At 46.3% G+C, this 17,830-nt stretch overlaps 2 pseudogenes; one reads left to right on the forward strand and one right to left on the reverse strand.

Annotated features, from left to right (window-relative positions):
- LOC141126578 (uncharacterized) overlaps positions 1–17,830 on the forward strand; it is a 1,610,887-nt pseudogene that overhangs the window by 697,881 nt on the left and 895,176 nt on the right.
- Positions 4,109–17,830, reverse strand: part of LOC141126608 (uncharacterized) — a 191,012-nt pseudogene continuing 177,290 nt past the window's right edge.

The following is a 17,830-nucleotide window of genomic DNA, read 5'->3' on the forward strand; positions in this document are numbered from 1 at the left end:
CTTGTCAGATGTCATCAACACATGGTGGGGAAAGGGGTAACAACACGGCTTCCTCGCCCATGGATAATCCAGCTTAAGCCCAAGGTGTAATACATATGCCATGCAAGGAGCAAACAAAACTCACATAGCGTAATAACGTTTTTAAAACCACTAATTTATTAAGATAATAAAAAACAGACTCACATTTTGGAAGAACGAAAAAAGCTCAAATATCATATAGCGGTGATCGTGAGGGGTCCACCCGACATGTTTCAGCTAAAGAGCCGTCATCTGGGGTATCTCATAGTTGTCTAATAGACTTTAACGGTGTTCTGCGGCTTCCGAATTTGCTGCGAACACCACATCATATTCAATGTTCGGTGAACAGGCAAGCGTCCGATGTTCGAGTCATACTTACGTTTGACTCGAACATCAGGCTCATCCCTACTCATGATATAAAATAAATGTACAACACTCTCTATGTGACACCAGTTTGTAGACTCCACCTTGAGCTTCCGAGAGATAGTCAGCAGCCATGCAGTTCTGTGACACCACCTTAGGTGATGGAGACACTTCTGCTGTCAGTTCTGCTATAACATCAATGGTCTCATTGGTTATCTGATCCATGACTCCAGTACACGGGTTCATCTTACTTATCTTAGATGACTTAGATTCCCCATCCCGTCTATGAAGGGCTCACTGCATAAAACATATCCACTCCAGAGAAAATGTTTCTTCTCACTGGAAGGCCAGGGGAGTATTGGGAGAAATTGAGGCTTTCCCTTACAGATATGGGAGGAGCAACATCACCTAAAGTACAGCTATGGGTGGGATTGAAGGGAAGACATTTTAGGGTGCTCCTTCCACACAAGAAGGAAATGTTATCTGGAAGGACTAGGAATCTATTGGACCGATGGGGATTAAACATTCTGCGACTACATTGAGAAACCATGAAATGTTATTGGCCTGTGATTGGCTCTCCTATTGTTAGTGAAATAAGTGAGACTTCCCTTGTCGGTGTCATTAATGGAATTTAAGAAACCATGTGAAATGTTTCTCCCAAATACAAAAAGGTGACCCCCTTGGGTAGGTACCCATCCTAATATTCCTAATATGAGTTTGTAGTCCCCGCTACTACAGGAAACATGTGGGCAATCATTTACACCTTTTACAGCAGGACAGTAAATATCAGAAGACAATTCAAACATAAGACCAACAGCAGGAAGTCTTCTAACTTAATGTGTAATGTAATCTGTCATTAGAATTCCCAGAGTTCCCTCCGCAACATCGTTTTATCACCTGTTATCCTGTCTGTAGATCTGTTATTTTCCCACCTTCTGTAACAGGATGACAACCCTCATCATTCTGCAGTAACATTACACAGCAGTGTTATCACCCTGTACAGGGAAGTCTTAGATAGATTATAAGTAAGACACACAACAAGTAAAGTCCAACTTCAGATAACGCTTCTAAAGCAGTTACAGCAACAGGTTTTTTTAAGGTTTAAACCACCAAATGAATGAAAACTGACAGTTGTAAGCACCCCCGGCCATGTTATATGGTGTTTCCCAACCCCATCCAACTGCCATTTTTGCCAAATAGCTTGACCTTCTATAGGAAGTAGAAGAAAACAGATCTACTGGGAGGATCAACAGGAAATAAAAATGTTACAAGGGGAGACTCGGAAAAACAAAAACTTCTATGCTAATGACAGATTGCACCATTTATGTAATTATTGATCAGACCAAAGTTACACTTTTTTTTCAATCAAAAAATTTTTATTTCATTTTCCAAATTACAACAAAATAAGAACTCACAACACACAAAGCATTCCCACAAAACAACCCAACCAAACAAAACAAAAAACTTGTTACACTTTAGTGCCAACATCATAACATTTCCAGGGATAAGAAATGTTCTTTGAAAACTTTACACCAAAAAGAGATCTGTCCATTCAGAGTCATGACCCATTTCACTGCCAGGTCCGCACATCATACAGACCTGACAGCAGGGGGACAACACACAATCCTGTTGCTGCAGCCACTGGGATTGTGTGTGAAACTGACAGGTCAGGTGAAAACTGCCACCCGATTGGTCACACCCCCCCAGAAATGGCGCTTCCCCGCCATATTTTCCCAACTCCACTTACCCATCTGCAGGCCCAGGACCAATGTTATTATCCACATCTGATTCCTCTACCTCCATTTGCTGTATGAACTGTGTTTTTATTAAATAAAGGTGATTATATTGGAGTGCGGCTGTCCAGATCCCTTCCTTTGCATTCCCAGGACCAACATGGTGAGTGCGGGGGCTGGGGGGGGAGAACAACGGACACACGTCCACTCTCCTCCCCTTCTTGCTGTGACCCAGAAAGCAAGGTCTATGATGTCACTTCCAGGTCAGCCTCTCGGTGTGTGTTTTGCAGTGTGATCTGCATCACAAAACATTCAGTGGAGCCCAGAGGAGACATTGGGGGTCTTTTAGACCCTGCAAGTCTCATTAAAGAGAACCTGGCACCTAAAAAATATCACATGCAGGACTATTTGTCCCCTATGTGATGAAAGAAAAATTTAAAGAAAAAACTTTATTTTTTTGCAAAAAATTAAGTTACACCCAAGCACATAAAATCCCCCCCCCCCGCAAAAAAAATACTTGGTGCCCCCACCTCCACATATATGCACATACATATGTAAAAAAAATGCCTCAGGGGTGCCTACACGTGAAAACGTTGATTGCGATACACGTTACATATAACCGCGCACGCCGGAGTGAGAGCAATAATTCTAGAACCAGACCTCCTCTGTAACACTAAACAAATACCTATAGGGTTTTTTGAAGAGTTGCCTATAGAAAAAATAGATTACTGAAGTTTGTCGCCATTTTACAGCGCACATAATTTAAGGTTTGGCAAGTTGGGTATCTACTTACTCGGCGTAACCTCGTTTTTTTTTATATTTTACCAAAAATGTGGTAATTTATTGCATTTTGTTGCCATAAAATTCACTTTAGTGTTTTTTTTACTGAAGTTTGTGTTTCCTAGACCTTTGAGGTAATATCGTGTGACATAAAAAATTGAAACTACCACTATTTTATTCTTTAGGGTATCTGGTTTCAGAAAATATATAATGTTTGGGGTATTTACATCTTCTTCAAGGCTAAAATTATTATGTAAATGTGTGCAAAAAAAAGCAAAAAGGGGGTGTGCAACGAAAAGGTTAAAGTGAACCCCAGCTGGAGGAATTTCAGTCCCCAGAAGTGGTAGGAATATGACCACACACTCAGCCCCGATCTCTTGTAGGTGTGCTGTGTGAATAGTCTATGGAGAGGAGTAATAGCTAAACAGAGAAAGAAGATAACAAGAACATCCATTCTACACCTGATGAGATCCCTGAGACTTTCAGCAGAACCAGATGGAATACAAGTAGCCAGCTGAACTTAAGTGGTACTGATAAAAGCATCCCATAAACAGCAGCAACCCAGTGTGGGAAGGTCTGCGGCAGCTTAGGAGATCACATTCTCACCAACCCGAGCCCTCTCCCTGGCTGGTGTCCCAGTCACAGATCTGCCTGCAAAGATGTCATCCACGAGAGGAGATAAAATATGAAAAGGAGGCATTTATCATGGGAGGGGAGGTTTGGAGAAGGTGTGCTGAGCTGGAGCCCTGACGCCTGACTTATGGTGTATCAACAGTCAGAAGAACCTGGAATGAGGCTTCAGAGGCTTTGCAAGATGCCACTTGACCCCATCCTAGTCTCTGGTACTGCGGCAGTGTTGATCATGTATTAGCTCAGGATCTGGCAATGAAGAAAACACTTGGTAACACTGCCCAGTTAGTGAATGATGAAAATGCATTACATATCCTGTCAAAGCTCCATAAAAAAAGAAAAATATATAAATCATGAGGAGAAAAAGTCAGTGCATCCGATCATTACATTCCAGTTTGCTCCCAGATTTTGTTTTTCTAAAGTAGCATTTTATCTTTTCACTTCTTCCCTAGCTTATGGGATAACATTGGGGCTATGAAACTAATGGGACACCAGCAACTCTTTTAATATTCCCCTTCTTTGAAGCTTGTGAATCCTCTGGTGACAGATTAGCCCGGCATTAACTGTGAAATCTTTATCACATTCAGATCATTAAAATGGCTTCTTTCCAGTGTGAACTCTCTGGTGTTTGATAAGATTTGATTTCTGTGTAAAAGCTTTGCCACATTCAGAACACTGATATGACTTCTCTCCAGTGTGAACCCTCTGGTGTTTGATAAGATTTGATTTCTGTGTAAAAGCTTTGCCACATTCAGAACAATGATACGGCTTCTCTCCAGTGTGAACTCTCTGGTGTATGGTAAGCTCTGCCTTGGTTGTAAAAGCTTTGCCACATTCAGAACACTGATATGACTTTTCTCCAGTGTGAACTCTCTGGTGTGTGATAACATCTGACTTCTGTGTAAAAGCTTTGCCACATTCAGAACACTGATATGACTTCTCTCCAGTGTGAACTCTCTGGTGTCTGATAAGATTTGATTTCTGTGTAAAAGCTTTGCTACATTCAGAACACTGATATGGCTTCTCTCCAGTGTGAACTCTATGGTGTATGGTAAGCTCTGCCTTGGTTGTAAAAGCTTTGCCACATTCAGGGCACTGATATGGTTTCTCTCCAGTGTGAACCTTCTGATGTTTGATAACATCTGACTTCTGTGAAAAAGCTTTGCCACATTCAGAACACTGATATGGTTTCTCTCCAGTGTGAACCCTCTGGTGTGTGATAAGTTTTGACTTTGTTGTAAAAGTTTAATCACATTCAGAACACTGAAATGCTTTCTTGTCATTGTGAACCTTCTGGTGTGTGATACGTTTTGCCTCCATTGAAAAACTTTTGTCACGTTCCAAACAAGAAATATCTTCTGAAATGACTCCTCTTATGTATACATGGGTTGGACTTTACTATAAAGCCATTGTCACTTGCAGAACACTGAAATGACTTCTCTCCTGTTGTCCAATGAGGCTGGGTCAATGTTGAAGAGGATCCAATACATTTATGATATTTAGAACATGGATATGTCTTGAGTCCTTTGTGAATCCTCCAGTGAACTTCAATAAAAACTTTCAGTCACTTATAACACCCATATGGATCGATTCCCATGTGACTTTGTTTTATTGATGAAGACCAGCATGACCAAAAACTTGGTTCCTCAGTCCACCTGTACAGAGAAAAATAAAAGTCAGAATTCTTTAAAAAAGGTTTCATTAAAATTACTTCATTTTTTAACATTTATTATTAACTTCTTCCCGCTCAGCCTATTGTAATATGATGGCCAAAATGGAGCCATATTGTTCTGGGAGAACAGATCTTGTGCGGCCCTGCAGGACCAATCTCTGGCGCAGTCTGTCACCCGCTATGTCCTGTGGATGACTGATCAGTGTAGCGGCCCACTGCCGGTACCATGTGATCGCTGTGACCAATCACAGTAGATAACATGACAATTGTGAACAATGAATGGCTTTTATTCATGACAGTTATTGTGTGGTTGGCCACAGTGATCACATGGTACAGACTAGGGTTGTCCCGATACCACTTTTTTAGGACCGAGTACAAGTACCGATACTTTTTTCAAGTACTCGCCGATACCGATTACCGATACTTTTTTTTTAATGTCACGTGACAGTGTTTTTTTTTTTTTTTTTTAACAGTGCTTTTTTTTTTGGGGGGGGGGAGGGGGTGAACGTTGTATGTGTGTGTTTTTTTTTTTTTTTACAATTTTTATTTTTTACAATAATTTTTTTTATTCTTTATTGCAATATGTGTGTTTTTTTTTTTTATCAGCCCTGTTGGGGGGCTTTAGTAAGATATCAGGGGTCTTAACAGACCTCTGATATCTCCCCCTTGAGACAGAGAAAGAGACAGAGGATAGAGATTCCCCAGTCCCTTTCTCTGCAGCCTCAGCTGCACTGAAAATGAATGGAGAGAAGACAGCGGCTCCTCTCCATTCATAAACTGACACATTGTAATCACAGGAGATTACAATGTTTCAGTTATGTGAATGGACAGAGTCAGCTGACTCTGTTCATTCACAAAGGAAGGAGGAGGAGGACGGTGGAATGGAGGGGGAGAGAGAAGGAGAGGGGAACGGAGGGGACAACGGAGGGGACAGCGGAGAGGCACAGCAGAACGGAGGGGACAGCGGAGGGGGACAGAAAAGGAGAGAGGAACGGAGGGGACAGAAAAGGAGAGAGGAGCGGAGGGGACAGAAAAGGAGAGAGGAGCGGAGGGGACAGGAGAGGCACAGATAATGAAAGAGGAACGGAGGGGACAGGAGAGGCACAGATAATGAAAGAGGAATGGAGGGGACAGCGGAGGGGGACAGAAAAGGAGAGAGGAACGGAGGGGACATGCAGTAGGATGCAGTGACAGTCAGCGGTGAGCAATCACCGCTGTATTTCACTAAAGCAGCTGAAAGCCGGCGGGGGGAGAAGCTTGTAACTCCCCCACGTGCCGATCACAGCTGTCTTCCAGGTATCGGGGGAAGCATCGGGAGCATTTGCCCGAGTACAAGTACTTGGGCAAATGCTCGGTATCGGTGCCGATACCGATACTAGTATCGGTATCGGGACAACCCTAGTACAGACAAGGCCAATCACAACAATATACACTGAATTAATCTATTTCATTCAGTAAAAATGCTTGCTTATAGCAAGGAAATTCACTGCTATAAACAATCATAGTGTGTAAAAAAAAAGAAATCATGGTTACCTCCCCAGAGTAGTACAGTGTTAGTATGGTACACAGTTACACAGTTAGTAGGTTGAATAAAGACACCAGTCCATCCAGTTTAACCTGAGTAAGTATGGGTGCATGTATACAATTGTCCTTATCCCTGTACATTGTGTCTCATTAAGATGCTCATCTATTATATTATTATCTAAGGTACCCATATACCGCCGTCAATTTACACAGTGCTCCACACATCGCACACTCACATCGATCCCTACCCTCAAGGAGCCCACAATCCAAGGTCCCCAACTCACATTCATATACTAGGGCCAATTTTGGACAGAAGCCAATTAACCTACCAGCATGTCTTTGGAGTGTGGGTGAAAACCGGAGTAGCCGGAGGAAACCCACGCAGGCACAGGGAGAACATGCAATTTCCAGGCAGGTAGTGTCGTGGTTGGGATTCAAACCAGTGAACCTTTTTTTACTGCTCGGCGAGAGTGCTACCCACTGCACCACTGTGCCGCCTATAACACTAGTAGTTGTAAAAAAAAATGTTTAAAAAAATTATTAAAAATACTTTTTGGCTTTTTTTTTTTTTACATATTGTCACCAGTCGGTGTCCCTGCTCACCTCCACACCAGTTATATGAGGACGCTGTACTGTACTGGGGACAGGATGTAAACAATAAAAAAATCCAAAATATTGTAACAAAAAAATTATAACTTCCTAATACCCACCATGCCTCTTACTAAATACCTTGGAATGTCTACTTTCCAAAAAGGGGTCATTTTGGGGATATTTTAATTGTCCTGGTATTTTCGGGTCTCAAGAATTGAGATTGCCCGTCAGTACATCAGGATTGATCGATCTTCTGATATTTATGCCATAGTTTATGGGAGGTGAAGAAGGTGAAGATATTAAAGATAAGGGTTTTTAGGGATTACCTAAAGACAGAGTAGACGATAGTCAGACAGATTGAGGTAGAGAGTTCCAGAGGATGGGAGAGGCTCTGAAGAAGTCCTGGAGGTGACGTGGGAGCTAGAGAGTAGGAGGTCATGTGAGGAATGAAGAGAACGGTCTGGTTGGTATTTTGGGACAAGGTTGGTGATGTAGCTGGGGGAAGAGTTGTGGAGGGCTTTACACCTCTAACAGGTAAAAATTTAACTAGGGAAAATTTTGTGCGAAAGTGGGGACTGCATACCATCTGGTCAAACGTTTATATCTGGACTCCTGGGCAGTGCTGGAAAAGGGGGATTTGTGAGCAAAGAATAGGATATGTGTCAGGAGCCAGGGAGCGTCTCCGCTCGCCGGGCTCCGGTGCGCATGCGCACGGGACGAGCGCTTCGCCGCACACCCGTCCGCGGCCTGATGGTGCGGCGCGCGCGGGTGCACGGCGGTCCCCGTGTGCGCGCCGTAGCCCGTGCGGGTGCCCGGTAGCGCGTCACACTGACGCGCTCGCCGGGCAGGGGGGCTATATCTGACGGCTCCAGCACCCAGTCGGGTTGCTGGTTTGTCGTCAGCTCTCCCCTGTTCTCTGAGCCTGTGTTCCCTAAGTACCTTGCCTGATCTGTGTACCAAACCTCTGCTGCCTGATTAACCACTACTCTCCCGGATTGTCCCTAAGTACCTTGCCTGATCTGTGTACCAAACCTCTGCTGCCTGATTAACCACTACTCTCCCGGATTTTCCCTTGTACTTCTGCCTGATCTGTGTACCGAACCTTGGCTTGTTTAACCACCACTCTGCTGGACAATCCTATCAATAACCTGCCTGATCTGTGTACCAAACCCCTGGCCTGTTTAACCACTACTCTGCTGGACTATCCTGATTATACCTGCCAGATCTGTGCTCCGAATCCTGGTCTGCTTAACCACCGCGCTGCTGGGTCTTGTGACACCCTGATTATTACCTGCCTATTCCCTAACCTCTGCTTGTGTTTGCAGCCCTGCTCCCTGCGGATCCCAGGACACCCGCTTCCAGCTTCTGAACCTACTATCCGTCCGGAAGCCCGTGCCTCCGCGTGCCCTCAGCCTCCTGTACCCATTTCGGGGGTCTGGGTGCGCGTGGTCGTAAGGGCGAGCCGCTCTCGGCATCTCGGCCTCGGTGAGTACGTGTTTGTGACAGTACAAACCAGCCAGATGTCTGAGGCCGACAGAGCGCGCTCTCCTCTGGAGATCCTGTGCCAACAAGTATCTACCCTCGCGGACTCCGTACAGAAGCTACAAGAAGGTTATACACAAATTGATAACCGTCTGCAGCAGATCACCGGGTTACTACCCTCCGCAGCCGCAGCTCCTGCACCCAGCAGTGGGGGTCCGCTTCCCCAAGCTCCGGCCAACCCCACTGTGGTCATGGCCCTTCCTGAGCCCAGGGTCCCTACACCTGAACGGTTCTCGGGAGATCGCAAGAAGTTTAGGGCTTTTAAAAACGCATGTTCCCTCTACTTCGCCCTACAGCCAAGAACTTTCTCTTCAGAAATCGTCAAGGTGGGGTTTGTCATTTCCCTGCTATCCGAAGAACCCCAGGCTTGGGCCCACAGCCTGATGGAACAGAGCAGCCCTGCCCTGAACACTATCGAGGCATTCTTTGAGAGCATGACCCAGCTCTATGATGATCCGCAACGCATGGCCACCGCCGAAGCTATCTTGCACCATTTGTCCCAAGGAAGAAGACCTATTGAGGACTATACAGTGGAGTTCCGTAAGTGGGCGGCCGACACCAACTGGAATGAGCCGGCCCTGCGTTACCAGTACCGCCAAGGCTTGTCTGAATTACTCAAAGATGAGTTAGCTAGGATGGAGACCCCTGCTTCCCTAGAGGAACTCATTCAAGCAGCTACAAAGCTCGATCGGCGCCTTCGGGAGCGGCGCTCAGAACGGTTTCAGTAGCCTCGCCCTGCCTGGGCGTCGCCAAGACCTCACTCTACAGTACCCTCAACTTCATCTTCAGTTACCACTGCATCGGTCCCTGAAGTCGAACCAATGCAGCTTGGTTTGGTCCGAGGTCCATTGACCTCCGAGGAGAAGCAGCGCAGGCGGCAGTCTAACCTTTGCCTCTACTGCGGAGGAACCGGACACTTCCTGCGCAGCTGTCCGATCAGGCCTAGTAAGTTCCCTCAGTCAAACATATTGAACTTTCCTAACCATAACATTCCCAAGGCTTATGTGATGTTGTTTGTTTCTCTGCAGCTTCCGGAAAGGGAGACTCGCCTGCAGGCCATCGTTGATTCCGGGGCCTGCAGCTGCTTCATAGATTCCGCCTTGGCACACAGATTGAAGATCCCTCTACAAACCAAAGAGCAGGATCTACAAATACATCTGGCCGACGGATCCCTTCCTTGCTCTGGTCCCATCACCCAGGAGACCCAACCTATTTCAGTAGTCACAGACTCCGGCCACCGGGAGTTCTTACGGCTTGACCTAATTTGCTCACCAATCTTTCCCATCATACTTGGCCTACCATGGTTGCAAGCCCACGATCCACTAATCAAATGGAGCACCAAGTCAGTATACTTCTCTTCTCAGTATTGCTCCCAACACTGCCTGCTTCCGGATTCCAAAGTTTGCGCCACAATGGCGGTACCGCCAAACAACCTCCAACACGTCCCCTCCGAGTATCTTGAGTTTCAAGAGGTTTTCAGTAAACAAATGGCTGACCGCCTACCACCTCACAGGGCCTACGACTGTCCAATTGACCTTCTTCCTGGTTCCGAGATTCCATTTGGCCGGATATTTCCCCTTTCTGAAACCGAGCTGGAGGCTCTAAAGCAGTACATAGACGAAAATCTTGAGAAAGGTTTCATCCGCCCTTCATCCTCACCCGCCGGAGCAGGTATCTTTTTTTCGTTGGGAAGAAAGATGGTACCCTAAGACCCTGCATAGACTATCGACAACTCAACAACATCACAATTAAGAACCGGTACCCGTTGCCGCTCATTCCTGAGTTATTCCAAAGGTTCCGATCGGCCAAGGTGTTCTCCAAACTCGACCTCCGAGGGGCCTACAATCTCGTCAGGATCAGGGCTGGAGACGAATGGAAGACGGCCTTTAGATCCAGATTCGGTCACTTCGAATATTTAGTGATGCCATTCGGCCTCTGCAATGCTCCAGCCACCTTCCAACATCTAGTGAATGACATATTTCGACAATATCTAGATGACTTCCTGGTGGTGTATCTGGACGACATCCTCATCTTTTCCCCTACGCTAGAGATGCACAGGAGGCACGTTAAAACGGTTCTTGCTATTCTTCTGCAACACAAGCTATACCTAAAAGCCGAAAAGTGTGAGTTTGAGAGATCAACCATACAATTCTTGGGATTCATACTCTCCACCAATGGGGTTGCAATGGACCCCCAGAAGATTCAGGCAATTCAGGAGTGGCCAGCTCCATCAAATAAAAAAGCAGTACAGAGGTTTATAGGATTCGCCAATTTCTATCGGAAATTTATCGTGGGATTCTCGGCCATTGTGGCACCTATTACCCAACTAACTAGGCAGCATCATTCTTTCCAGTGGTCCGCAGCCGCTCAAGAGGCTTTCCTTAAGTTAAAAGAACTATTCAGTTCCGCTCCAATCCTCTGCCATCCTGACCCGACTCAACCCTTCGTACTGGAGGTAGATGCATCAGAAATCGCAACCGGAGCAATTCTTTCCCAGAGACAGGGACCAAAGGCCATCCTACATCCAGTAGCTTTCGCTTCTCGGAAACTCAGCCCACCGGAACTCAATTACGACGTGGGTGACAGAGAGCTGTTGGCTATAAAGTTTGCTTTGGAGGAATGGAGGTATCTGCTGGAGGGGGCAGTTCATCCGGTGATGATCTTTACGGATCACAAAAATCTCGAGTACCTCAGAACAGCAAGACGGTTAAAACCCCGCCAAGCCCGTTGGGCCCTATTCTTCTCTCGTTTTAATTTCCATATAGCATACAGACCTGGGGCAAAGAACGGGAAGGCCGATGCCCTTTCACGAATGTTTTCCGCAGATTCCCAAATACCAACACCCAGCACAATCCTCTCTCCTCAAAATTTTCTCGGACTAACTCAAGCAGACTTAATATCCTCCATCAAATCTTCATCAGGCGCATGTACGGAACCAGCTGTGCATTCCCTGAAAAAATATGAAGACCTTTTCTAGATTAAAGGAAAAATATTTGTACCACAAGTGACTCGGCCCTTAGCCCTTCAGATGTGTCATGATCACAAGATGGCAGGACATTTTGGGAATAAGAAGATGGCTGAACTCCTTTCTCGTTCTTTTTGGTGGCCAGGATGGAGAAGGGATTGTAGGGAATATGTGGCGTCCTGTTCCCTGTGCCAGAGAAACAAGGGCCAGAACACCAAATCCTGGGGTCTGCTCAGACCTTTGCCCATTCCGGAACGACCATGGGCTGACGTGTCCATGGACTTCATCGTTGACCTACCCAGCTCAGAGAGTTTCTCCACCATCCTTGTTGTTGTCGACCGCCTTTCCAAAATGGCCCACTTTCTGCCCATGAGGGGTACTCCCTCTGCCGTAGACACGGCCAACATCTTTCTAAAGGAGGTTGTTAGGCTCCATGGAATACCAAGGAGCATCGTGTCGGACAGAGGCGTCCAGTTCACGTCCAAATTCTGGAGGGAACTATGCAAGGCTTTGGGTATCAACATTTGTCTTTCTTCAGCTTATCATCCCCAAAGCAATGGCCAGACAGAGAGGACCAACCAGACGCTAGAGCAGTACCTCCGATGCTTCTGCTCGGGTTCTCAGGATGATTGGGCGAGCCTCCTCTCCTACGCTGAATTTGCGTACAATAACTCTATCCATGCCTCCACCAACCAGACTCCTTTCTGGACCAATTGCGGGTTCCATCCCACATCCTTCGCTAACAACATTCCCGAAACGGCAGTTCCTGCAGTCCAGGATAGGATAATTTCGTTACAGTCCAATTTTCAAAGAATTCAAGATACATTACGCAAAACCCAGGAGGACTACAAGAAACAGTAGGACCGGGGCAGAAAGGCGAACCCAAAATTTGACGTAGGAGACGAGGTCTGGCTGTCCACCGTTAATCTGAGATTACCACTGCCATCTCGAAAGCTCGGGCCTAAATTCATTGGGCCTTTTCAAGTCAGGAGGATTATCAACCCTGTGGCTGTGGAATTGACACTTCCCAAGACATACCGGATTCATCCCGTTTTCCATGTGTCACTATTGAAGCCTGTGGTGCCCAGCCCTTTTCCAGGAAGAAAAGAACCTCCTCCTCCGCCAGTCAGAATCGATGGCGAGAATGAATTCGAAGTGGAATCCATTCTTGTTGGCAGGAAGAGGGGCAGACAGTTACAGTACCTGATTCAATGGAAGGGGTACCCCCCGAAGATAATTCCTGGGAGCCCGCCAGGAATCTACAAGCTCCACAGTTAATTCGAGCGTTCATCAAGATCATCCGGAACTAATGGCCAGCCTTGGCGTCCAGTGTCCGCCCTTAGGAGGGGGGCACTGTCAGGAGCCAGGGAGCGTCTCCGCTCGCCGGGCTCCGGTGCGCATGCGCACGGGACGAGCGCTTCGCCGCACACCCGTCCGCGGCCTGATGGTGCGGCGCGCGCGGGTGCATGGCGGTCCCCGTGTGCGTGCCGTAGCCCGTGCGGGTGCCCGGTAGCGCATCACACTGACGCGCTCGCCGGGCAGGGGGGCTATATCTGACGGCTCCAGCACCCAGTCGGGTTGCTGGTTTGTCGTCAGCTCTCCCCTGTTCTCTGAGCCTGTGTTCCCTAAGTACCTTGCCTGATCTGTGTACCAAACCTCTGCTGCCTGATTAACCACTACTCTCCCGGATTGTCCCTTGTACTTCTGCCTGATCTGTGTACCGAACCTTGGCTTGTTTAACCACCACTCTGCTGGACAATCCTATCAATAACCTGCCTGATCTGTGTACCAAACCCCTGGCCTGTTTAACCACTACTCTGCTGGACTATCCTGATTATACCTGCCAGATCTGTGCTCCGAATCCTGGTCTGCTTAACCACCGCGCTGCTGGGTCTTGTGACACCCTGATTATTACCTGCCTATTCCCTAACCTCTGCTTGTGTTTGCAGCCCTGCTCCCTGCGGATCCCAGGAAACCCGCTTCCAGCTTCTGAACCTACTATCCGTCCGGAAGCCCGTGCCTCCGTGTGCCCTCAGCCTCCTGTACCCATTTTGGGGGTCTGGGTGCGCGTGGTCGTAAGGGCGAGCCACTCTCGGCATCTCGGCCTCGGTGAGTACGTGTTTGTGACAATATGATCTCTTTCTGTCTGGGTGAATGTGTGACCCAAATCTCTTCCCATGTCAGAAGGATTGGAGTTATGAAATCTTCATTTTGATTGGTAAGGAAGTGATGATATGGAAATTATGTGACCTGTCGGCTGACTTCATCTTTATTCAGACATCATACAAGAATGCATTGTCACCTGACCTGGCTGTAACGCTCATTAATAATTGTTTCCACTTGCCAAACACAATATGTATATATACACGTTGCAGTTTTGAAGTGGTTTGCAGGGGTTATGGCTGAAGCCAGCAATTCTGTTTTTCACAAAAAGTGATCCAAGCAGCTAATTAGCCACTGGATCACCTTTAGAAGCAGCCAAAGAGGTCGTCCCTCCTCCCGCTGCTCGCCAGGGTTTCTCGGGCTTACTGTACTTACTGGTTTTCAAGCCTTTTGGTATTAAAGTAGTGAGATTATAGATCCAGTATTTCTCTTTACATAGTAAAACCTTATTGAAGTCTCCTCTCCTAGGGGATACATTTAGGGAAAAGATCCCCTTCACTTTCAGGCCATCTGTTTTTTTTCCCCACATGAATTTTCCTAATATGTTGTGCTAAGAGATTCTCTTTTTCTTTCTCATCTTTTCTAGGAGGTCCATTGATGTCCTTCAGATGTTCACAGATACGGATTTTTAATTGTCGCTTTGTTTTCCCTATATAGAATAGAATTTTTACATGGACATTCCAACATGTAAATCACTTTGCTTGTAGAGAAATTAATAAATCTTTTCATTTTAAATGTTTTGGATCGATCTGAATCAGTGTATATCTGAGGAACATGTGAGGTACATTGAATGAAAGTACAAATGAGTGAATTAGTAGCTAGGTAACAGGAAGTGATGACTTTCGGCCTTCACAGTCAGTTTTCTACTGCGCATGCGGGAGCCGCTCTATGCCTTGTGAATGGTCCTGTAGTCTTCTGGGACCTGTAATGTGTCCCAGAAGACTGCGGGGGAAGAAAGGGGGGATGAAATTCCAGCTCAGACTGCGGTGATCTAAGCCGGAAGTGAGTGGGTACCCGTCAAAACCAGGTACCCGTTCTCCCCTCTCTCAAAAAAGTGCCAAATGTGTCAGTGGAGGGGGGGATGCATACAAGTGTATTTTCCCCCTTTGGGTGGAGGTCCACTTTAAACATGGTTGGGATAACCAAATTTTCAATGCCTCTGTCTCTCAGAAATTGGGTTTTAGCAGCCAATCCATCAAAGCCAGTGACCGAGAAGTTGCGTGAAAAATTAAACCTTTAGATAACAGATCTGGGCCATCTGGTGGAGGTCACAGAGCACCGGCTGACAGATAAATGAGGTCAGTGTACCCCACTCTGCAAGGTCAGTCCTAATCTATGACAATGACTGGAATGCTTTCCATCCATTAAAGCCGAGCTCCAGCTTTTCATACACTTTACATAGTTTGGGCCAAGCTGATCCAATCACACTATGTCCCTCACCAACATGTGAGGCCGCTGGATGTGCGGTATAAGCTGTATATGGCTGAGGCTACATACAGTATACAGCACTGTGTTCCAGGTTCAAGCCGAGACTTCCTGTCTCATACACAGAACACTGTAGAGTCTGATTGGTGCTCAGCCATTCAGAGAAAGCGATGTGAACACGCACCACACTCCACTCTACAAAAAAATTCTAGAGCTTCTTTGGGACGATTGTTGCGCATAGGGCAGTCCAACGAATGGTCTACCCAATGTATGATGAATGAAAACGCTCCAAAACATCAAAAAAACTCATCATGCAGGAATATGAGTTCCCGCTACGCAGAGATGTAAATGCGGCTTGACAGCTGAGTGACTCCATCCATTCCCTCCTATGTACTTCTATAAAGCTAACCATACACTATACAATCTGATTGTATAGTGTGTGGTAAGCTTTATAGAACCCAGGACACACTTCTCCTGATTTCAATATTACAGCTCTATCCACATCGGCTGTGAACTGAACGCTCAGCTCCTGCACACTCTGCCAAATGAACAATCTATAGCTGTGTATTTAGTGAGAACGGTGATCAGTGATTGCATAGGAAAAAGGTGCACCTGATGAGGTGGGTGGGGTGGTGTGCTGGAAGGGGGGAGGGTAGATGATGTAGGGTGTGTCACATCCCAAGGTGTGTCCAGGAAGTAATGGAGAAGTGATCATACAGCCAGCTGGACACTGAGGTAAGGGGGTGTACGATAAATAGAAAGAAGCACATTAATGGTATAATGGTACATAGGGGGGGCGGGATTTAGGTGGGGAGGGGAACTTATCCTTTAAGTCTGAAATGTGAGAGGGTGCAGTATTTGGGGTGCACAGTGTTTATAGATTTGTGAGGGGGGAGGGGTGAAAGGACGCAATGAGGTGCTGGGACAATAAAGACCACTCTTGGACAGATTATCACCAACAACTGCCTGGTGAGGTCTAATGACACAAAGCTACAAGATAAAATGTAAAATGTCCCAGAAGGGGGTGCTCTGTCGGGGGTGGGGACAGAGAAGAGCTATCTGGAGATCTGACCTCAGGACCATGGAGGGAACAGTAATGGGAGGTGTACTGTAGATCTGCTTCATTGCTGGGTTCACCTCCATTACCACCAAGAGATCTTCCATATACCAGCAAAGACAAGTGTGACCCCCAAATCTCATCCAGTCACCTTACATGAGAACATTCCCCATCCTATGTCAGGGTGCAGGGGGGTGCAGAAGGAGGATCTAGTCTGCCAGTCTGTAGTAAGTATGGTGGAGAGGAGGGGAGGGGTATTGGGAATGTCATGTATATCAGCTGCGCTGGATTATTAGTGGCCTCAGACCTGCAATTCGGACAGTTCAGTGTACAAACAGAGGGGGGGGATTTACTAAAGGGAAATTGTCTGTTCAAAGAAATTTCCCCCCAGAGATTAGTGAATGTGGTAAAATGTCACTTTGTAATGAATATCCAATCACGTGCACAGAAATAAAAACATGGAATGTTACTTACACATGATTGGATGAGGGAAGTCAGCAGAGCTCCGCCTCCTTCACTGACCCCTTGTCTACCAATGTACAATCTTTATACTTCTGGTATTCAAGAGGTTAATAGAGAAATGAGCTTTGTATTATTCTTAGCCAGTGATTGGCCGTCATGTAGAAGTGATCGGGGCAGCTGGAGAACCGGCCAATCACAATACAGAGAATGTGCCGCCCCTCCCCCCTGCTGGTGACCCCTGCTGTTCCCTGCTGTGTTTCCTCTGGGAGGTTCAAGATGACGGAACATCGATAAACAACTATAGATTGTTATGTAGGAGGAGCTTGGAGAACATCCCATCCCCCGATATCCTCTGCTATGAATGACCCCAGAAATGACAAGAATTGTGTCACCTCCGGGGTCACTGCTGTCATTCCCGACTACTGTAGCTGGCCTGTCATGTACAACACAATATATAGAGTAGAGTGGTCAGCACTATTGTAATGTACAACACAATATATAGAGTAGAGAGGTCAGCACTATTGTAATGTACAACACAATATATAGAGTAGAGGGGTCAGCACTATTGTAATGTACAACACAATATATAGAGTAGAGGGGTCAGCACTATTGTAATGTACAACACAATGTATAGAGTAGAGAGGTCAGCACTATTGTAATGTACAACACAATGTATAGAGTAAAGAGGTCAGCACAATATTATAGTCATAGTGCCCCTTATACTGCTGGTCAGGGGGGACAAATGATTTGGGTCTGTGGCAGGATGAAAACAATGTTCAGCCATAGTGGTCAGTGGGAGGAGAAATGTCCTCTATATGTTGTTACAGACTATGGTATCGGGGTACAGGGATGTGGGGGGTCAGACAACACACGGGGGGATCACCTTCTGTTGTATATCCACAGAA

Source organism: Aquarana catesbeiana, linkage group LG02 (assembly GCF_042186555.1).
Source record: "Aquarana catesbeiana isolate 2022-GZ linkage group LG02, ASM4218655v1, whole genome shotgun sequence".
Classification (NCBI taxonomy): domain Eukaryota; kingdom Metazoa; phylum Chordata; class Amphibia; order Anura; family Ranidae; genus Aquarana; species Aquarana catesbeiana.